Source organism: Cuculus canorus, chromosome 7 (genome assembly GCF_017976375.1).
Source record: "Cuculus canorus isolate bCucCan1 chromosome 7, bCucCan1.pri, whole genome shotgun sequence".
Classification (NCBI taxonomy): Eukaryota; Metazoa; Chordata; class Aves; order Cuculiformes; family Cuculidae; genus Cuculus; species Cuculus canorus.
This window is the reverse complement of record NC_071407.1, coordinates 10885833-10909549: the sequence shown is the minus strand read 5'-3', so window position 1 is coordinate 10909549 and position 23717 is coordinate 10885833. Positions and strand designations below refer to the sequence as shown.

Sequence of the window (23717 nt, the reverse complement as noted above, 5' to 3'; positions counted from 1 at the left end):
TAGTGTCAGCTGGCATTGCTCAAATAATAATCCCAAACGGAGAAGCTGGTGAGGAAATCTATCCATTAGACTAACATGGCGGATATTTTATAAGGTACAAGGGGTGTACTACCAGTAGTACTGCTTTTTCTTCCACTTGGAAAGTTGAGTAACAACATGTTTTGGTGCCAGTGCTTCTTGCTAGCATCACCTCTTTTACTCTTAGGGAAGGCTGCAGGACTCAGAGTTATGGTCGGGGCTCAGGATCTGTTTCTCGTTGAGAGGGATGCTAACAGTATTTTTGGAAAATCCAGCAAGTAAGTAGAAATTGCAGTAGAAAAATAAATTTTGATTAGAGAAAGATGCTTGATAATTAAACATAAGTTCTCTGTCCCTCTCTCTAACCCTCAGGAAACATTCTTGTAAAGTCTTTCAGGTGCTAAGTCTTAGTAAAGATGTCTTGTGGGGCCCTGGTACAACACGCCTGTATCCTATTATATCATCTATTTTGTATGCTGAGCACTGAGACTGGAAAAGATGGAAACATGGTTAGATTGTCAGTTGTTTCCAATGAAGAAATCTCTGTTTGGTGGAACTGTTTGCATTCCTGTGGTCAGTGGTATAAGGAAATACCATGTTATGAAAAATTCCCAATTGTTTCCTTAAGGGCTCTTAGAGTTGCACAATCTTTTGATGGTTTTGTTTGTTGAGAAAAGAAATTAGTTGCCAACTCTTCAGTTTGGGGCTTAAAATTCTCTTAAATATTTACTAGGGCTTTGCTTTTTATACCCAAGGTTTGGATTCAAACGAGAAATGTACTTTTCTAATAGACACTGGTCAGTCATTATAACATGAGTAGCTGAAGATTATATTTTCATTCGAGGGGGTGTTTCTTTGGGATATCCCATCAGTTCCATGGCTGCTCATCATTGTTAATACTCATAGTTGCTGCGTGCAGTTCTAAAATGTTGCTTCTCTGAGCAGGAGAGAGGTAGCTCTCAAATAACCAAGTGGGTTCTGCAGTTGAATTCTCAAAAAGAGAAATGGTATCTCTGACACACAAATCCTTTTGTTCTACAGGCCGAAGCCCTCATTTAACATTTAATTCGTACTCACATTTTCAATATCCTGTTAGAATTTGTGTAATGTCTGATTTCTGACATATGCATTAATTCAGATGTATTCCACATTCTTTTTGAAGCTGCTCATATTCAATATTTGTCTTCCTGCTGTCATATCTTGAGTTAAAATCCATCTCTTCCTAATTTATTCATCTAAGAATGTCTTTCAGATATTTTCCGTGGTCTGAGAGCTGGCTTTGAGTTGGTTCTTTTCTGTGTGACTGTTTATTCCTTTTCAGATTTTCTTTCCCCCATTCTTGATATGATCTGCATCCATTGTTACTGCATGTATCATTTTATTTTGGTCATAGAGACATTTATTTAATGAATAAGAGCTGAGAATGTGGCCTAAACAATGCCAAATGCAGTGAAGACAGCTGCTGGCCATTGCCTGTGTCAGAGTTCTTGCCCATACTTGAGGGGTGAGTAGAGTGGGCTGAAAACACTCTAGTGGATTGTGCAGAGTAAATACGTCATGACACCAAATGTCATAGTAGTTTTAAAAATATCAAGAGTTTATTGTTTGGTTTTCGGTTGTTTGTGTTTGTTTTTTTTTTTTCCTCTATTATGATAATGAGAATTTTAAATTAGGGAGTGAGGAAGAGCTTGTGGACATGCATTGATAGTGAGGAGAAAGGATGTAAAGAAGAAGAAAGGGATTGTAGCACAGAGTTTGTGATGACGGCAGGAAGAAAATCTGCTCAGAAGTATATGATGGAGTGTTAAGGCTCCTGACTGCTGTTCCCTCGCTGTTGTCTTTTTGAGAGCTGTATGGGCACAGGCGAGTCGGCTGGTCATCGGTATGTGAGGCTGCCCTGGCCACATGGGAGTGAGGGGTACCGTGCCGCTTGCGGTGGGGGGCAGGTAGTGTTGTGAGCACCCCTGCGTTCTGCCAGCAATGCTATTGGGCCCAGAGCTGACAAACTGGAAAAAAGAATAAATTTTCAAGTCTGAGAGTGGTCTGCCAATGCCCTCTAGAAACAGTAGCTGCTAACCTGCATGAGGGGAATCTTTTCTTGCAGGTGACGGCTGTGCTTAAAATAATGTATCAGGAACTTGCATAGAAATAGCATTCCCTTATCTCTAGCAGCGTGAAGCGGGTGAAAAATAAACTGTACTCATGCCAAGAATAAACAGTTGCGTTAAAGTGTTTAAATTCCTGATACTGTAGAGGGCTCCTGCTATAACAAGAAATTTTGATGCCTATACACTTCTTTCTCTTTCGCTGGTCACTATTATTGCTTTGTGTGCTCTTCCAGGGAGCAGTTGGCCAGACAGCACAATAAGCAAATATGCCCAAGCCCCCCACAGAGGACCTGGGTAAACCTGATTCTGTCCTCTTAATCTATATTCCTGTCAGACCTAAAGGTAGATGAAATAGTTTTGTGGCTATTTACCTTTATTAATACTGGTATAAGTACATTTTTCCTTCCTAGATATGAACTTGCCGAAAAGAAAGTCATATTTATAGCTACATATAGCTTTCAAGTGAGCAAGGAACTGACTGCTTCTAACAAAGTGATTCCGGGAAAATAGGCAATTTGAACACACATGCAATAGCATCTTATTTTGAGCATGATTCTCTTGAAGATTTTGATATTTGCTTCACAGTATCTTGTGACAAGAATGTCTTACATGAATTTGGTATAATTCTACTTGCTTTGGTTTTGTGCATGCTGTGTTTTCGGAAGTCAATTCTTTACCACTGAAATTCATTGAATGCTCCAGCCTTTAGTCATGATGGGGAATGGGATGGCCAGCCTGCTGAAAAGTTGAAACTGGTCAAGCGTTTGTTAAACAATGTACTGAGAAGACCTAAACAGTAATACTTGAGGGAACTATAATGAAGTCATGAAAGAGTAACAAGGAAAAGCTGGTAGTGATTGAAAGAAGCTACGAGAGCCTCATGAATAAAAAAAGGGTTAACAGGTTCGTGAGGAGTAGTGCATGTGCCTGATGGTAGGCTGAGCTTAGTGTTTTCATGATATGTAAAATGTCAAATATTCAATGTGTAGCACTTGGAAAAATATAGGATATATTTTGTATGCCTGTATGAAATAAAGGAGTCTGGCCTCTGTCCCCCAGGAAAAAACTGCTTTTTCTTGGAGGAGTGGTTAAGGGAAAAGAGGAGGTGATGGAAACACATTTGTCAGGTTTGATTGAAGATAACTTGTGCTCAAAGACTGAGAAGACAAAAGATGATAGCAGTAAACAATTGCTATTTTATTTACTCATTTTACTTTCATGTTAGAAGATGAAGGAAGAGGAAAAACCATGGTTGCTCAGTAGTAGGAAAGGGTCAGACCGAGGCAGTTGTTTCCTTATGAACTTTGCGCGCCAGCAGTTGTCAACCTTCAAAGAGCAGCATTGTGTTCCTTTCCCCGGCTCCCCACCAAACCGGAGCCTGCCTGCCTGCCAGCGGAGTGGCTGCTCTGGAGTTCAGCTGCCGCTGGGGTAGGAGAGGAATTGTCGATTAAAATGCAGCAGGTACACTGGATTTTACTTTCTGATTTGTAGCCCAGTATGCATGAGGCAAAATGGCAAAATTCCCCACTAGGATCTCTTAAATGAGACTTTCCTTCAAGATTTTATGTGAAAAATGCATTATATGATAACAAAGTAAAATGTAGTTCAATTAAATATTCTGAAAAAGTTGAAGAAACTAGATGATGCGTTAATAGTTTTGTATTTTTTAAGGATACGATATATTCCAGTAATACCGAAAAGCCTACCAGGAGTCAGTAATCTCTCTCTTCTGTTTTACAGGTCAACTACATTATTGGAGCAAGGAGAGCTGTGGAAAAAATCAAGGTACTTAAAATATTTTACTGCCTGAATTCTTGCCTGTGTTCTTGCTCGTCACTTAGTTTCATGATTTTAAGGGGAAGGAAGGGAAATGGATCAGCAAACTGTTATTTTATAGTGGTTTTATTAAAAAGCGCAGACAAAAAAAAACCCCATAATGACTTTAAACTCGTTAATGTTCAGCAAAATACTTCAGTGGGATGAAATTGTACCTTAGCTTTGGTGTGTGTGCAAGAATTTGAACACACTGCATAATATTTGCTTTACATATGTAATGGAACTTCTTATCTGTAAGAATATTGAGTTGTCCTGTGAGTTCCAGCCACAGTAAGGTGGATTTGACCTATTTGTACAACCAGGTGCACAGATCAGCTGATAATAAAACTCATCAACGATAAATGAATGGGTTGCTTGCAGCTTTGGCATTGCTTGCAGTAATTAGCAGGCTTAAGCATGTTACTTAACCATTACGTTACAGTTCCTAAAGATGCAAAAGGAGGAGCGTGAAGACAACAAAACATATGAGCAGTAGCCTATATCTCACAAGTGAGGAACTGTTTTTCATACGTTTGTCAGATACTTAGGACTACTTTGTCTTACAAGTATTACTGTGTTATATCTAGCATTGTATTGTGTTGTGGTCTTCATTTTTATAATAACAGGCAGCAAACATTCTTGCATTTTTAGGAATTCCTTTAGGAATCTTAGTGCCTAATCTCTTATCTGAAGTATTTTTTTTTCCTACCCACATTTTCTACAGGTTCCAGTGCTTGCTTAAAATAAGATGGAGTGTTACAACTTGTGTTTTCCTGGCTGTTAGGCTGTTATGTGACTAAAAAGACCATATTAAAATACTCCTATTGCAAACACCTGGCTGGGATTCTTTTAGGGGAATTTTTTTTTTTGAGTTGGAGATAATTTTTCTCCTTTGTTTGCCATGAATTTTACCTGTGAAATCCTAAACATATCTTGCAAGCGCAACTTTCAGGTAGAAGTAAGCAAGGAAGGAGTCAAAACATTATCACTTAGTCAAAATGTAAAGACAGTGGCTTTTATTGATAAAAGCTTACTGCATGTTTCTGTGCACTTCAAACTGAATAGTGCTGAGCTGCTGTCTTCCACTTAGAGTACATTAAATTGTTACTTGGGAGTGATGATGTGAACTCTGGAGTTTTCTGCCCTGTCGAGTTAGCGCTAAGTTTGCATATTTTTAGCTATGCAAGTTGCTCATGCAACACATGCAAAAGCAGTTTGCTACAGATAAGAGTACAGTTTATCTAGAATTAATCTCAAATTTCTACTTTTAATACGGCTTTTAGAGACTGGTTATATCAAGTGGTTATCTTAGTGATTGAGGACAAAAAAATAAGAGGCGTTTTCTTTTTGCTTGGTGTCTTGAAGAATGTGGGAATGTAAAAGAAAGAGCAGGGCAAGCTGCAGTGTTGGTAAAATGAAATGTGTCTAGTTCTTGACCTGCTGGTAGATACTTGCATTGCAGGCAATGCAGAACTTCTCAGGTTAGTTATTTGCATAGAATTGAAAACATAGAAGGAAAGCACTGTACTAGAGTGAAACAGTGATATTGGCAGTGATGTGTTCGTCGATAAGGCCTTTCATTTCAAGAAACTAATTTTTTGGTCTTTTGTAAGGTTATTCAGGTGATTGCTTCCACCTTTACATTGAGGTCATCTTTGATTCTCTGGATGTTTAAAATACAAGTTGTTTTCCTGGGAGCTTGGGAGACTGTCTGCTGTACATGGAGCCCTAGTGTGGCTGTGTTCTCTTCGGTGCTGAACTGGCCTTTCGTGCAGGCTTCTGGTAAGATGGGAAGCTGGCTAAAAGCATAAAAAAAGAATTCATGTGGCTGGAAAAAAGATACAGAGGAGTCTTGGACTTTTTATCTGGCGTCTGCAGTGCTCAAGGAGAGGTTTCTATGTCTTTGCCCACTTTAGACAGGAGATTTCACTCTAGACTTTTTTTGCTCCTCACTGTGCAAAACCTGTCAGATCCTTTCCCTGACACTTTCTCCCCCATCAGTCCCTCAGACTTCAAAAGACATTTTTCCCTGTTGCAAAAGGAACCAGACATGGCCTTTCTTACTCACCCTGCATTTGAAGAATTGATAAGTAACATGTGGCTAGCTCCAAACTGCACACTTTCCCAGCCATTTAAGAAAACACTGTTAATAGTTAAGTTTTAATAGAAACTACAGGATTGTTATTCCTTCTTTGCAAGTACTATTTTGCATAATATGTTGTAAGAATTTTGATTCTCTTCTATCTGAAACAGTCAGAATTCACTACTGTCTTTCTGATTAACGCATATTGCAAAGTAATGTCAAATTCTTAAAACTTTTCCGTATGGAAAGATTCTTTTTTCATAATCTGTGTTACACTGTTTAAGCTGTAACTTTTTTCTTTAATGCTGTTGGACCATCATTATTTGGAACATTTATTTCAGGAGTGCCCTAGCAGAAAGAATAATATTATTTTTAAAATTTGAGACTGAGTAAGAGGAGCCTGGAATCAAAATCCACTGTCTTGTGTAATTGTTTAAACGTGCTACGCAGTTCAGCGAAGGTATGAACTGAGAGATCTTTTCCATAAAATGTAGCTGGGGCTTCACCTTCAAAGGCAGGGTATGCCAAAGGACAGCCTCTACTCCTTTAATAAGAGTAGACCTGACTTTAAAGGCAAGACTGCAGATGAAGAAGAATGTAACCTGAGGGTTTATGAGCGTATTCAATAACTCCAGTCTGGTGCATCACATTATGATGGGAGAACACAGCAAAATGACTGCTTTTTTTATTTCCTGCTCTGTCTGAGGAACAGGCTAAAAGCAAATGGTACAAAAATACAGTAATATGAAATGAATCAAAATCTGTGTTCAAATTTATCACCTGAATTGATTTTTCTTAATAATAATTAAAAAATCCTGCCGGTCCCTGAAATACAGAGAGTATGGCAGCATTAGCCCCAAACATTTAACCTGGTTCAATGAAACTCGGTGTTGGCTCCTAGCTGTCAAGCTGCACTCTCTTCAGCTTCTGCTGTCCCACCTGGTTTGTGTGAGGAGTGGTCAGACTGTGAATTGTTAAAATATTCAAGGGCCTGTTGGGGCCATTTTCTGAAACCATCTCAGTATCACATTCAGCAAGTTTGTAAGGTTGATTCTTTTTTTTTATTTATTTATTGCTTTTTGAGAGCAGTAGGTAATGCTTTTCTCTCATATGAAACACTTTTCTATGCCCTACTTAGAATTACTGAATTTGCTGTAAAAATTAGACCTTTAAAATCCCTGTACGCTTAGTACTGAGGAGGACGTGAAGGTAGGGCAGAGTAGGACAGTTAGCGAAGTATTTTTGCTTGTTATTAATGTAGAGGTGATCAAAATTTCTGTCTTTGCTCTACTTAAAAGTATCAGTCCCTCCTGTCTTGTTCCCATGCATGTGTGCCCCCCACAGTAGGGGGGCATATCTGTTTCGCAGAATGACTGCAGCAGCACCGGTGAAGGTCACATTTCTAAGCAGACTGATGTTGGTGCATTTGAGTCCCTGGATTTTCTAGGTCTAGAGAGAGTCTAGATGTTATTTGCAGGACTATTTTAAGCATGTACTTGAATGCCCCACCTCCCTCAGTGCATCTTTCAACATGTCTGTGTATTTTGCCATCACCAAGTATAGATCTCCTTTTTCAGCAAGCCCTCATCCCTCTAGTTCAGGGGTAACCGAGATTAACATTGGTTAAAAATCTATTTAGAAGCACCACTTCCCAGGCTCAAGCAACAGAAACTGCATGAGAAGTGTTTACTCCTGGACATATGGCACTTCATGTTTCCGTATTTCATGGAAACACTGTCTGCCTTCCATCAGATACCAGGTCTGACCCTACTTTAGGATCTTAGAGGCTTGGGGTCTTCCTGTTGAACGTGACTTTGTCTCCTCTGAGCCCCATGGTGAGAGTGAACTTCCTTACTTTGGCCATCTCTTGGTCAGCAGAATATGTGAGTTGAGTGTATTTCTGCTTTAAATGCCTCTTTCTGGCAAATATTTGTAAAGAGATACTGGTCTTGCAGTCTGATAACAAAACAAAAAACAGAGTTGGGCTCATTCACATTTCAGAAAATCGTGTAATCTGATACTTTGTTCTTTACAGTGAATCAGTTTGAGGCGTTTCTTGTTCCTAGCATCAGAAGTTTCCGTGCAGAAAAGTCTGAGTCTTTGACTTGATCTTTGTCCTAAATATTTATAGCTGCAGACAGTAATATTTGCTCGTACTGTATCTCCATTCTGTGCTTTTCTCATTTGGACTGGAAAAAGGTGACACTATACATTGTGAAGCTGATTGTATTTTTCTGGAGTCCTTAATTTGTTGGACTCTTTCTTGCTGGTTGAAGTAAAGAAACCTTCTGGAACTCAGTTCCTACTTGCCTGGCTGGTCTCAGCCCTCTTCTGTAGTGGACGTGACAACCGTGCTGTATCTCCTCTCCCTCTCCAGCTTTCCCTGCTGGTGGTAGTGCTTGCACTGAACTGCGCTGTTTGCTGTGACCGGTTGTATCAAAGCACTGGAGCTCTGCCCAGATACTGGTAAACAAATGAAATACAATGTAGGAAATACATTGTGCAAGCTAAAGTAATCAAAGAGCACATTAAAAAAAAAAAAGACAAAAGGAGATCCAATGCTTCTACAGTTGTTGCCTGAAAAAGCTCTTACTTTGGATTGTGGCTTCTGTTGCTTTGTCACACGTGAAAGGGTGGTGCCATTGTTGATTGTGTTTTAGTTTTAATTATTATTTTAAAAACCACAGTTTTCAACATAGATTGCTGTTACAAAATGGAACCTGGCTCTCTGTATCCTCAGCACCAAGCTGATGATTGTATTATCTCAAAAAAAGCCAAACCCAATGTTTCTCTGGCATGATCAGACTAAGCTTGAGCACTTGCACTGCTTCTCTCACCGTGGTGGAAAGCTGGAGGAGGAGAGCTGAGTAGCTAAGGATGAGGAAACTTGTAGAGTGAAACAGGAAAACATCAGCCTAGGATGCTCTCAGAATTGTTACTACTTCTATGATCCATAGTAGTAAGGAAAGCTTATACAAATTCATGCAGCCTTCTAAAATGTGAATAGGATGCTTGAAGCTTCCTCGGACACTCTGCTGATCCCTGGGCTTGTACAGAATTTCTGTAGATACTACTTATGTTGTGGATTTAGGAAAAAGATTTTCCCAGCCAGCGTATCTTTTAAAGGCATTATTTTCATTTTGTTAACATCCTGAATTGTTGGTGCTGCCCCTGTTTTCTTTTCCCCAGTGAGTGCCTAGAATGTGTTGAAGAGTGTTGGATTGCTCTTCACTGTTTTCCATTTCCGATGCCCCTATCGTGGAAGCAGTTTGCTGGCAGCAGATAAGTTTCTGTATCTCATTCCCTGTCAAATTTCTTGGTCTGTGCGATAAAGCAGTTCCATGCAAGGCAGGAGAAGAAAGAGGAAAGCATTCATGTAAAGTCTGCGATTGCAGCAGGGGTCAAAGGAGCTTGGTGGGCATCGCCGGAAGGAATGCTAAGGAGTGGGTGCTGCTGAGCATGGGGTAGAGGCGCTGGAGCTCTGGAGATCATTAGACAAAAAACTTGTCCTTTTGCAGTTGACACGATGAGCAGGTTGTTACAAGTTAGTAGTACAGATTGCATTATCAAATCCTGTTAATTATGAATTAATGAAGAACAGCTCTGGAAAAAAGTATTGATATAATTATTCAGTAGCTTGTGTCACGGTGAACAGATTTGCAGCTCTTCCTATATAATATTGGCATTCAGGCTGAAAATGCTGATTCATAATTGTAGACTAGCGTATTTTAAATCAATAAACTTGTAACTGCAATAGAACAGATCTAGCTTATAACTGAATATTGTTTCCAAAAGGCAAAATCATTCTATTTTGCTAGCATTATAACTTTTTACAAAATGAGCTTAGAAGCATCGCCCTATCCCTACCACACTGTAGCTAATTTTTTAAACTGCTTCTAAGCTTAGAACTAAGCCTGTGCTTGATGGCTTAAAAATGCTGAAACTTTCTAAGTATAAAAAAAGGAAGCTAGATGTGTATCAGCTCATTACTGTGACTTAACAGAGGTTTTTGGGTTTTTATCCAACCTAGTTTGGTTTGGCTTTATTCATAAGCTGAGTGGAGTGAATGAAGAATAAGCGTTCAAAAACTGAACTTTTTCCAGAGTAGTTATAAGCCTTAACTCTTTTCCACTCAATGCTAATTTAGTAATTCAACAACAGCCTGTGTTTTCTGGATGTTTTTTTTTTTACCCCTTCACTTGTTGAACAGCATTCAGTAACGATGTCCTCCTTAGCAACTGCTGATATTTAGAAAGACAGTTTTGCAAACATACAGCTTATTTCAGCTCTGCTAAAGCTTGATTTACTTAGCAGTTCAGTTGTAATAACACTAACTTTCTCTGTCTGCTAGTAACCAGTCACTCTTCACAGAAAATGTTAAGCATGAAACTAGTTTTAAGATTCAGCTTAGTTGTGTACCTTGATATTTCAGGTTAAAACAATGCCAGTTGACTTATTTGCAGCTAACACTCTCTTAATTCTTTTCCTTCTGAAGGTCTTATGCTGTTAACTGAGCTTTTCCAACACTACAATCTCTGCTAGTTATCTCTGTGGAGTGCTGAGAAACGTGATCTGTGTTGTGTCCTATTTAGACTGAGAAGAGTCTTGGTTGAAGGGGGTAGAGGTAAAAAACCCAAAACAAGTCAAATGTAGCATAAGTGCAAATCTGATTTCTTGCTCTGCCTGCGTGCAGGAACGGTTCTCAGTGTTGAACAGTTGCTGTTACTGCCTGGTGTCTACACTTAAAAGTAGGAAAGACACATAGGGTTTCACATCAAATGGTTCAGTTTGAAGTTTGTACAGGTAATTCCAGTAACCTATAATTAGTTCTCCTAATTGATAAGTTCAGATTATCCATGTTTCTGAATTATTATCAGTGCAGCTACAGAAATCAATGGCTGATCATTGCTGAATCAGGTCTATTTATTCTCAGCCAACAGTCTTTCATTGTAGGGATGGCATTAGACCATTCATACTTGGCATAGGCTGTAACTCAATCTTGAGTTAAAGCTTTGTCCTGGTTTAGCCCCTAGTTTAACCAGTGGCTAGCACTGGGCGGTGTAGTCCCAGTTCCATCCCCACAGGGGAAGGAGAAAGGAATAAGGGAGACAGAGACTTATGGGTTGGGAAAAAGCCTATAACAGCTTTAATGAAACAGCAACAATAAAAAATGAAAGATAGTGAGAAAATAATAAGATATATACAAACCCAGAAGTCTAGCTTTTTTTTTCTGGATGAGTAATGACACTCCACTGACTTCAGCAATGAGCTTAGTTTCTATAGAAATAACTATAAATGAGGGTTTGCTGCTTTCCATTCGTCCTTTTACCTAGCAATAACTATGACTGTCAATCTTTATTGCTTCTAGAAGCAGAAACGGGCTGAAAAGCATGTTCTTCAGAAAATGCAGTCTCTTAGAAAAGATTTAGCTGAAAAGTTAGAGGAGAGTTGGTTCTGTTCTACCTCTAACCAGGATATACTTCTAATAAGCTAAAGCAGTCAAGCCCCCAAATATTACAACTTAATGGCAAAAAAACAATCTTCTTTTTTGCATTCTGTTTGCAGTCTTTGAATATGCATTTCTTAAAAATAATTACGTAATACATGATATTATGAAAAATATTGTAGCTCACAAGTGTTCCAATCCTTGTTCAATACACTGAACAAATCACCTTAATGTTTGGGGCGGTCACCCATTACTGTGAAGAGACAGAAGAAGGTAACTTCCTTCAAAGGAGGGAGCCTGTTGGTACCAATCACAGGCCTGTAGACAGCAGTGACTTCAGAAAGCATCAGTGTTGCTATCGTATGTTGGCTTATAGAGTCTGGGATAGCAAAGCTGATTCTTGCCTGGCTCCCAGTAAGTAGAAGTTTGGACAGTGGTGATGTTTGCATGATTGAACTGAAAGTTCACTGGTACATCTGAGCTGCGGAACCGAATGCTGAATGAAAATGCTAGTTATAAGGAAGTTGAAGCTTGCAGGTGGTAAAGTGACTCTTTAAAGACTTTGAATTGGATAGAATATATACCATGTCTAAGACCTCCAACTTGTTGTTGTTGCTACTTTTTATTTATAAGTGGTAAGGAGGCTTTTACAGCAGAGTTAAGAAATCCCTTAGAAACAAGGAGGCATCTTTCAGATGTTGAAGTTTTCTCCAAAGGAAATAGGAAAAAAAAAATCCCTCTTGGAAATTAAATTTTAAAGTATAAGTGTGACCGAAAGATATTCTGAGAAACAATTTGCTAAAGATGTGAGAGCCTTCAATAAATCATTTGAATTTAATCATTTCAAGTCCATGAGAAATGGGTGTCCTGACAGACAAACTGGTGAGCTGATAGATGACTGAATTCTAAAAGAAGTGCTTGGTGAAGATAAGGTGCAGAGTGAAAGCTGAATAATTTGTATCCAAGTTGGCTTTGGTGAGAGATTTTAGTGCAGGAGCTTTGCTCTGTTGGTGATATTTGGAGAATTGGTCTCAAATGGAAATGTTGGTAGAAAAGATTTTTAGAACCTCAGGAGAAAAAGAAATGTAGCAAATTGCCAGGAGAAGATAATATTTGCCCGAGAGATCTTGAGGTAACTGATGTGATAACACTGATCTGGCAACTGTGATCTGTTACTTAAAAACTGCTGCAGGATCAGAGGCAGGAACACAGGCAAATGCAATTTGAATATATTTAAAAGCATACCAGAAATAGTCGGGCTATAGCAGCGCAGCAGGTCTGTACAGGCAAGTTGGTGTGTTTTGTTAGGAACAAAGACCATAAAACTGGCAAACGTGGGCATATATGGTTTATTTCTTGATTTGGAAAAAAGTGCACATGTACATTTCAAATAGATGGACTTTAGCCTTGTGGTGGAGCATGCGGTTAATTTGGTCTCTTCTTCCTCCTCTTCAGCTTGCAGAATTTGAAATGAAATTGCCAGTGGTGTCAAATGTAAACCTCCCAGTAATTTGATCTGTAATCACGTAATTTTGTGAAAAATATGGTTACTTAATAACTGGAAACAGTATACTATACCACAATGTAGCTTTCTGTTAGATTAGATGGATATCAATGCATAATTAGATGATAAGAAACAGTAGTCTGAAATTAACTGTATTGTGTCAAACACACTAAATGACCTCTATGTAATCAAGATCTGTGACTGCCAACATACATGAATTTAGATGTAAATGTTTGGTCAGTTTTGGTCAAGTTCTGACCACAAGATGTGGTGAATCTGGCATGGTCAGTAAGTAGATTCCTATGAAAGTTTGAACTTTCTCCTATTTTTTTAGACATGATTGGCACATGTCAGACTGGATGCATGTGGTCTTTTATAACATCGCTGATAACAATGGTAAGAAGATACAAAATAATAAAGTATAGTGTCATCCTCGCATCAGATTCAATAGTTCAGGAAAAAAAGATTATTTGGTCTAATAGTGACTTCATGCAAGTTATTCCATGGGTTTCTTAAAGGTGTTTGCATGTAGACTGAATAAATTTTAAGTTTCTTTAGTGTAAAAAGTTTGTATTGGGATTAAACATCATTTTTTTTCCTACTAGTTCATCATAAGTGTATGATTCATGAACTGAAAGAGGGATGTGTGGTTTATGAATGTCACTTTTTCTGCAAAAGAGAAAAATATCTCATTAAAAGAAAGATCTGTTTGATACGCTTGTTTCAATGACGTCTGTCTTGAAGGAGTAAACAGTTGCACAAAGCGATAAGGATGCGTGCTGTGAGGATTTTTTTCAGCTACCTGTCATCCTAAGCAGGAAGTATGTGCATTTAACCAATTGTCTATGAAATTGCTGATGACCTGTGAATGTTTAAAAAGGTAAGTAACTGGGGGTGATGGTGGGGGAACCTTTAGTACTGATTTGTGTAAAAATTTGAATAGCTTAATGATGTTGAAATAGCTTTAAAGGGAAACAGATTTCCTAGGCCGGCTGAAAGGCCTTCTCCTGCATCTGTCAGCGATACACCATTTCGATACCAAGGAATCGTTAAATGATGAAGAGTTACCACGGAGGTCAGGTTACTTCCATGGAAACATTTTCTTTGACCAGGTTTGCCCTTCAGGATTTGGGAAGATACGCTGTAGGTAAATTTATGCTATTCTCTTTAAAGCATAGAACACCAAATTTGCGCCATTGTTATTTTGCACGCCTTGTGTCATACAGAAGAAAGCATGCTTCTGTAGGTACGGACTGAGAAACTTGCGTGATTTAGAAAAGTATTCAAAAATCCTTTCATCTTCACTGTAAATTATGATGTTGCATGTTTACCCTGAATCATGGTAATTCAACCCCAGATCATCTACCTGTCATATAAGGAGGTGAGCTTAAATTAGCTTTTACCAAATACATATTAGTATAATGCATTCAACGCATTTCACTGCAGTAAACTGCGTTGCAGTGCGTGTGGCAAGGCGCTTGCAGTGGGCTGGTGGGTGCAATGGGTTGTTTGTTGCTTTAACTCAACTTTCAACATGGACTGTTAAAGGATTTCTAGTATAAACAAGTACTTCATTTATCTACATGTCATGCTAGCATCAAAAAGACTTTAGTACCATGTTGATGTCCAGAAGTGTGAGTTGTGTAATGGATTTGCTGAATTTTTTGGCTCATATTTCTTTCTGGACAGTCATAATAAAATACAGAAGACAGTCATTGAAACATACGTTAGCTTCAAGCATTTACTGGGAACAGGAGGCAAAGCGTTATTGTTGCTTTAAAAATCTTTTGTGGAACTTGTTAAACACTTTTTTTTTTTTTTTTTTTCCTTAAACTTGTTTGCTTTATAGTAGTCTCTATGGATATATATGTTCCTGATCAAGTAAATTTGTATTTTCATCACATACCCAATAAAACTTAAATTCGCTCTATTTCCCCCTCTTCTCCTCCACTTGCTTTTCCTTTTGCTCTATTCCCTGCATATTGACCTTTTTCTTTATTTATAATTTTAAAAGAATCATGTGTTTTCACTTAAGTTTATGTTAGCAGCTCTTGCATTTGGTATTCTGAAAGCTTGTTTGTGCCTGGTGACATTTTCTCACAGCCTGTTTCAGTCTACACTTACACTAATGTTGCCAGATCTTGGTATTTGCTTGCTCTTGCTGGATACTCATATTATACTGCAATGTATTGCATTGCAGAAAATTAGTATCTAATATGGCTTGTTGGCTGCTGCAATGTAAAAGACTCTTTTGCCTCTGACGTTAGTGAGATGCATAGAAAACTGTACTACCTATCGTGCTGTGTGAATTGCAAGAATTTAATGAGTAGGCTCTTGTTTAAGTTCACCACTTGCCATTTTTTCCACTTGGTATTTAAATTAGCTAAGTGATCTCCTGTGTGTTTCCTTGGTCTTGCATGTAGCTTGCTAGTCAGTTAGAGCAGCATGTGTCTTGCCTAACTTGAGATGTCTCCTTGTGAATTGTGTGCCTCTGTAATCACTGTAAGTCTACAGTGCAGCCAAGAAAGTCTAGAAAATTACTCACCTCTTTGTAGGAAGACACTTTAATTAGTGAATTCAAGTGTTATTAATACATCTAAAGTTAAGCAAAAAGAATCACACTCTGGGACCTGATGAATTAATAAACAGAAATACCGAACATGAAGACATTAAGTTTCAGTAGTTCATAAATAATAGGAGTGATAAATGAAAGCTATTACTTTAGGACTTAGGAATTTTCCTTTCAGACTTTTAGACATTGAGCAACTTTGTTCCTGATTCAAATTCCAGAGAGAGAAAAACTTGAACCATCCCAATTGACTCATAAATTATTTAATGATAAAGTATGTATGAACTCCTCTTGCAAGTTCAGTTGGGTGCCCTTTATCCTTAACCATTATGTAATGTAAGTATTTCTAGGCACTATCAAGCACCTTCTATATTTCAGTAATTATCCTAACGTATGAAATAAGTGTTGCCTGTTCATCCGTGTGGACTTTCTCAGCACGAGTAAATGCAACTTCCTCATGTGGCTGAATGGGAAAACTAGGGATTTTCTAAACCTCTTTTTGCATTCTTTTAGGGTGAAATTCTTCGCTGTCTGGCAAATATGAGAGCTATGCACCACTTGTAGATGACTAGTGGTGAGATTTTAAGTCTGTTTTGAGCTGTAAGTGTTGTGCAGGCTTGGAGGCCTCTGTGCATCTGCGTTTTAGTCTTAGTCACTTGCATTTATCGCCAGCTTGAAGCGTCATGTGTCGATTTAAATGATGAATCCTTAAGAACAGAACAACTGTGATATTTATTTCTGTGACACAGCTTCCATGTTTTTATGCAATGCATAGATCCTGGCTAGGTTTGCTGTGTAAGAAAGAATTTTGACTTGGTGATGGAAGACTAAAAAAGAAGAGACTAGTGAGCAAACAGTTCTATTTAGTTGGCTGCTTGGCATACATATTCCCCTGCAATATTCCCTTGAATGATTCCTGTTTGTAGAGCTCAGCTAAGTTTTACCAATACAGTGCAATTTACTCTGTCACTTTTAACATCTGTCAATATTTTCACAGCCTTTTCCTAGAATATTGCTAAAAACTGAGCCTGAGAAACAATTCCAGTATCAATAACTACTCTTTTAATACCCATTCTAATAAGTGTGTGTGGGTTAAGATTAATTTCAAAGCTGTGTGATTTCTTAAGGCAACTACAGCATTGTCACCTTCCCTTGGTTTACTGAAATATCCTAAATTTTGAACAGGTCCAATAAAAGCTTTCATCTTTCTGGGATTTTTAGATTAAAAACTTGTATTTTGTTGTTTAAGTATAGTTTTGCCTTGTATTGTCCAATATTTAGGATAAGCGATATACTAAGTAATATATAAGTAAGATCTGTCCTTGTTATTTTGTATAGCAGCACTTCGCCTGAAAACAACAAGTCTTGGAGAGCTGGCCTGTGTGCCTTGGAGGTCATGGGATTGCTCCGTGCAACTGTTGCTGTGTGCTCTTACTTCCATCACCTTTCCCCCCATGACCTCTTCCCCAGCATAAAACTGGATTGATCACAGATAGATTTTCTCTGTATGGTTTCTAGTATGTGAGAAAGTCAGGTTTTGCTGAGACAGGCAGTGTAGAAAAACATCGCCCAGTAGATTTGCCTGATGATGAGCAGTTAAAAGTGAAATTACAGGAAGAACAATGAATGCTATTCTTGCTTTCAAGCAGCAGTGGAACTATCTGCAATAATAAAGTGTGATTGCTTACAGTCTGAAATATACTATACTTATGATTTAAAAAAATATATGTGCTGCTTCTGTTTACCCATTGTTGAGTCATCGGTTCCGAGGGAGTACCAAGAAAAGGTATTTGAAGCCATTCGTACAAATTCATATGTTCCAGTCAACCATAGGTTTTGGATGTACTTTCCTTTGGAAACTGTAAATTACCGAAAGCCCTCTGCTTTTTTCTTTTACTAGCGATAACATCATGTGCTTGTGTAGGTGTTTCAGAGATGGTACAGTCTTCCAGAATCACAGGCCTAAACTTTAAGGATCCATACTTAAAAAGCTAACGTTTAAATATTTCATCAATCGTATTTGTTCTCACTACTGTATTAACACAATATCACAGTCTTATTTCTGCAGCATGTTTTTCTTTTCATGCATAGAGCCTGTACTTTTAGCAGATCCATTTTATTCATCAAAATGCGCAAGACGACACTTCAGCATGCCTTTTTGTAAAAGAAATAGCCCTTCGATAGTTACTTCTTACTAGGGTACTGGGCTTGAATTTGCCAAATGCAAGTATTTCCTTATTAGTGTTTATTCTTCTGAATACCTGTGCAGTTTGAGATGTTGCCCCTGGCTGAGTGGTCCAGCAAATCCAAAGGTGACCTGCTGTTACTGAAGATCAAAGCTGCTCTTTTTAACTGGGGGTGTTGGACCTGAAGGAAAAAAAATGCCAGTAATATATATTAGAATATTCTTGTTTGTGGCTTTACCCAGCAAAAAAGGAATTGATATAGATAATTTTGAATCTTTAAATCGGGGTTGGCATGAGTTGAGGGAAGATAAAATACACCTTGTTTTTGTTTTTTTAAATATATTAGAGGAGAAAGATAAGCTATGCGTGTGGCCTGGTGAATTTATTCCAATGAGATGAAATTTCCAGGCATTCGATGGGACAGGGTTTGTAGATGTTGCAGATAGCATTCAACTTCTGTATACTCCGTGTCTTTCCTGAAATGTCAGGGGTGGCATGAGGGGTTTTTACTCATAGGAAAGATCCTAGAGGGCTGAATTCTGCCTCAAGTTCCAGAGCTTCAGGGCCGCAAGCATTGGCAAGATTACTTTTCAATAAGTAACAGTTACCAAGAAGTAGTAATTAGTTACCAATAAGTCTTACCCTAGAATAGATGAAGCCAAGTCTCTGGCAAATTCACTGTAAAAGAGCTGAACCCAAGTGAAAGTAACGGCTTTTGTGAAGTGCTCTTGGATCTACCTGTTTGGCATCAGCCAATGTAAAAACAACTTGGCAGAGCTGGTAATAGTCGTGTGGGTTTGAGGCCATCCCACCTTGTTTCTGCCGGTGACGGTCGTGCCTGTGCTGCGTGCCGAGCCTGGTTTTGCTGGCAGCTCCCCATCCCCTTTCTCCCCTCCCACCATTCTCTCCCCCAGATAACTTTATCCTCATAACACAGACATGCAGCGCACTGGTCTGGATTTCATTTCTTCTTCTTCGGCTCTGTGCGATCTCGCGCACATTCCTAACGTGTTACCAACAGCTCGCGTCTCTGAAAGCACCGTATCAGCTTTCAGTGGCAAAAGCTCAGAGAGGAAACAGGCCAGTTCTTCTGTGTGCAAACAGCTGGGCAGTTGTGGATGGAATTAATTGCTGATATACACTGGCCGTGTTTTTCTTCTCTCGTAATTTCCTTTGCAGCTGCAAAAGGCAAGTTTTTTTAGGCTTTGAAAACAACACCGACCTGTGATAGTGATGCACAAGTACTTAAATATGTGTGCTTATTAGGATTCGTATGCACAATAAAACCTCTCTCCTAAGATGTGACAACACTGTTGATAGTGGTGTTCAAATTCCAGCTGCACCTTCCAAAAGTAATTTCTGACTTTGGATTTCCAGCTTGAAAAATCTGTTAGGTGAGATTTGGCTTTTTGAGAGCAACAGTCAGCATTTTCTGAAATTAAGAGTCTGAAGTACGGTGTTGAAAATAATCAGTTCTGAAAATGATTGTCTTCCATCTGGAGTAATGGAGCTATTGGATCAAATGGACTGATGATGTTTTAGCCAACTGTAAAACAGTCAAATTGCTGAAAGTCATGTTCCGGGCCAGCAGCTATGGGAAATTTGTCATGGGTTTGGAAAATACATGTTATTAACAGGGCTGTGTGTCTGTCACTAGCAGACCATAACGATGCAAAACCAAACCACCCTTCACAAGTAAAAAATGTTGTCAAAAGTAGATTCTGAGCACCGATGGTGTCCGAAGCTGCAGTGTGCTGATTTTAGTTTTAAAAATCAGTGGCAAAAATATGTAGAATCTATTGTTGAAGACAATATTTTGCTAGTGTCCACCCTGTAAGTCTCGCAAATATTTTTCCCATTGTTTATTAAATTGTTTTATGGAAATTGTTAAGTCTCCTCTATCAGCAGGCTTATGCTGCCATGCTACTTACTCGAGGGAACAGCTATAGCTCTTTTAATGCAATAGCTAAAACTATGCTGGGGACTTTACCGATACATAGTAGCTGCATTTTATATGTATAAAAATAGTCTGATAGATAGAATGGATTATTCATTTAAATAATGCTAGAGAAAGTTTTTGTTGTTTTAAGACCTGTTCTTAATAACTAAATAAATGAAGTTGCACAAATATGTTGAAAATGTCCCCACCAGCTTGTGTTGTGCAATTACTTCTACCACAAGATGAGTATTTCAAAGGTCTCACTGAAACCAGGGCCATTATTTGTGGTAAGAAATACTGTGTGGAGTAAGGAAGGGTTGACAGACCAAGATCTTTAAAATAAATAAATAAATGAAAGTTACACAACTCTTGAAAGAAGCCAGGCTTTCAGTCCCAGCACCCACAGCCGCTAAACAGTTGCAGAGGCTGCTTCAGAGATCTGTGTGACTGTATTTGCAACAAATACAAAGGAGTGCAGCCGAGTTTAGCCTTTCATGCTGGGGATTTCTGCTTCAAACTTGTGTCTGTCATGGCCAATAGCGCACAAGGAGACACCAAACCAAGCCTGGCTCACATGGCACGCAGGAAGTTCAGCTGTAGTAACTCCGTTGTAAATCTGAGCCAGAGTCAACTATGCTTGAACCGTGGCTCGCTCTTCAAAGAATAAAGGCTGCCTCTTTCAAAGGCTTCCAGTTTTTATAGCTATGCCAAAGTTAACTATTACATAAGTTGTATGTTCTACATGTGTCTGTATGTGTTATAGATATGTATGTTCATATTTTAAATGCTCAAGTATCGCAGGCAGCCTGTCCGGTATATGTCACACTAAGTACTTTTTTGGCAGGTAACAGAAGGTATGGAAACAATTAAAATTCCTGTGCAACATTGGGTTCCTTATTATTTGTTTGCAAGAGTGGGTGGTGTTTTGGGGGAGGGGGAAAAAAAGGCAGATCTGTACTTTAAAACCAAAGTGTAAAAGCTTCCTGGAGTGTTTTCCCCAGAAGATCTTTTTGTCAGTTTGTGTTTTGGCAGAATGGTCTGTATATCAGGAACACAGTTCTGGGTTTTGTACTCTGGTGTATCTCATAGCTAACTATTTAAGAAATGATAGGGCTGCAGTTGTTTTTATGGCCAGTGTCCATTTCAAGGCACTAAACAATGCACGGCAACAATGCTGTGAACTGCCCGGTGGTGCAAGAAGCTGTTAAAGTTTGGAAACTGGTTGCTTTCTGTTTTGGTTTCGTGTGATATCCTAATTCATTTTAATATAGTGCCTGTCTGACTGAGAAATTAAAAGTGGTAAAAACCCCAACCATTTTTTAAGAACCGATACAGTAGTTGGGCAATTTAATTTCATCCAGCAGTGAATAGCTTGATGCAGAGAGTCTGCAGCTGCATTTTCCTATGGCTTACGTGACAGGCTGGTGGCATGATTTACCTTGCAAACCTATTAATGAGTTTGTGCTCATGAATCTTGTAGCTGTGGTTTCTTTCTCCACCCTTTTCTCATGAATAAACCTGAAAAATATTTAGGACAAGATTTCTCTGGACTCGCCACGTAAGATATCTCTTTCAGCTCTAGTCTTTGTGTATACGTACTTCCAAAACAATCAGGAGGTGTGGTGCAGTGTGTTTCCTCGGAAGGAGGAACACTGCTAGTGAAGATTACTAATTCTGTGAGAAGAGTCAACCACACAAAATATTGATGCTGTGGCTGGGAGGAGTTCTTAAATCCCTTGGGTTTTGCCAGACAGTGACTTGGGGCTGAGAAGTATTTGGTCAGTTATGGTAAAACACCAATGAGATTTTAATCTTCCTGACAAATACATAATTCAATATACTAATAGGTTCAGTGTCTTAATCAACTGCCTGACCTGCAGTGTAAAGTAATTACATGTAATTATTAAATATTTCAAATTGTACTGCATGTGACTTACAAGCCTTAGTTGACCAATCAAATACATGATTTGGCAGTGCTAAATCTTGAGACATCATTGCATGAACTTTGTGTAAGAGTGGGTTCATTCAATAAAAAATAAAAGAAGCATTTAAAGAGCCTTTTATTCCTGTCATAAAGATGCTTTGTCCCATCTCCGTTGTGTATTTGACAGAATGGTTGGAGATGGATGCTGCAGAAAGTTGTCTTGTATTTTGATTGTCTTCTGTTTCAGACTTGCGTGATTTTTATCTTCAGTGTCATGACATGACTGGTGAGTGACAATTTCTGTGTTTGAATGGGGTTTTCCAGTGGTGGTAATGTCTGAGTAGTCTGTAAATGAGTTACTCTGTTTGCCTAGGTTATTCTGCATGTTATGGGATTTATTTTTGGGGAATACGTGATCTGATTTTGCTAACGGGACTGGTCTATAGGTTTTGACTATATGCTGGCAGCTAAAGTGAGTGCAGCCACATCAGGCACAGGACTAATTCTGTCGTGGTGCAGTACCATGATTTGTTGTACTGGCCTTTGAAACTTTAATCTTAACTCTGTGAAATAAAGGAAATATGTATGGCTTTGTTTTGAGGGTAGGTTTGTTGTTTTTTTTTTTTTTACAGCTGAGTAGAAATAGGTGGATAATTTTGATTTAATTTGCAAGATACATTTTAACACGTGGCTTTAAAATGCAGCACAGCACTGGTCACAGTTATAGGAATTGTTGTATTCTAGTTGCCTATCTCTGTTTATTGTTTCAAAGTAGTTAAACTTCTGTGAGTATATGTGCTGATGTACTTACATCATGTGTATAAGTAGTAGCAGGCTAGATATTCTCCTCTATCAGTTACTGCAGTGGGAGATAAGAGAAGTCTGTTCTCATTTAAAGCTACAGAAGAATACATGAAGCAGCCTTCATTAATGTGTACTATAATAACATTGACTGTCTTAGATCACATCAGATACATTTCTTAATAAACACAACCAACTGTTTTTAAATCGCCTATGAAATTTTTGGTGTCAAAAAAACCCAACCCAAACAACCAAAAAAACCAAACCATCAAAAAACCCCACCAGTAAAAAAAGGCAAAGCACAGAGCATCTTAAAGTACATAAACTTGAACTGGGAAGAAAATGTGAAGAAAAGGCTTGTAACTACTTTTAGAAGGTTAATAATGTTTTCAACATCTGGAATTAAGGTTTTTCTTAGGTGCACTTTTGAGATATGCAGTATTAATCTCTTTTTTGTGAAGGCATGTAGAGCTTAGTCTGGGAGTTAGAGACTCGTTTCTGGCATTAGTTTTTCACATTGTTTCTGCGTTCTGGCACTCCGCTCTGTTTCCTCGCCTCACTGAGCACTGAAAGGGACATAAATTGACATAACTAGATTTTTCTGACTGGTGCAAGGGAAGCAGCCTGGAAGATAAACTTTAACCTGTCATCCTGTAAACAAATTTGCATTGTTACAAAAGTAAGAATTTGTATACTGCAGAGTCAAGAATAGTATGCAGGGACAATGCATTAAGATAAAGAAACTGCATGTTTGAAGTTACATTTTTTCAGCCTAAAAATAGGAGCTAAACATCCCACTATCTGATTTGCTTTTCCCTGCCCTGATTTTGCCATAAGAAAAGTTCTGAGCGTTTTCACTGGCCTAAAGTGAGAAAGACCTAACTGCAACAAAAGCTAGTGGAAAAAGTATGGAAGAACTTGGCCTGTTACAGTAGCTTTGGGATGGCTGACTTCTCTTAGTGGTCCGTACTGTGTCTTCACCGTGTTCCACAGCTGAGTTATGCAACCTTGGGAAATTTCTCTCCCATTGAATGCACTTGTCCTTCATTAAGGCTAATAGGAGTCATGTGTTTGTGTCGGTAGGAAAGCAGACCCTTAGAAATCTTTCTGGTAGATTTGGTGGAAACAGAGCTGTCTTCATTATTGCTGTGTTCTGGGCAGTCGGGTGTCTCATTAGTGGGATGTTAATGATGTTCAGTGTGCTTCTTTACTGGACAAGAGGATGTGGTGAAAATATAAAATGAGCAACTTCTCGATCTTGTAATTTCCTGTATTGGTGGATTAATTTCGGTTATGCCCTTTCTCCCATCCCAGTAAGCAAAAC

The 23717-nt window shown here is 38.6% G+C and overlaps 1 protein-coding gene across 6 annotated transcripts in view; it reads left to right on the top strand.

Annotated features, from left to right (window-relative positions):
* Positions 1 to 23717, top strand: part of ADD3 (adducin 3) — a 101013-nt gene that overhangs the window by 31863 nt on the left and 45433 nt on the right. For 3 of the 6 annotated variants that reach the window (XM_054071236.1, XM_054071230.1, XM_054071231.1), the window contains exon 2: positions 3867 to 3911. The gene's annotated coding sequence lies outside the window, so the exon portion shown is untranslated. Of the gene's footprint in view, positions 1 to 3494; positions 3588 to 3866; positions 3912 to 21839; positions 21879 to 23717 lie in introns of those variants that run through there. The other 3 variants (XM_054071233.1, XM_054071234.1, XM_054071232.1) reach the window with 2 other exon arrangements.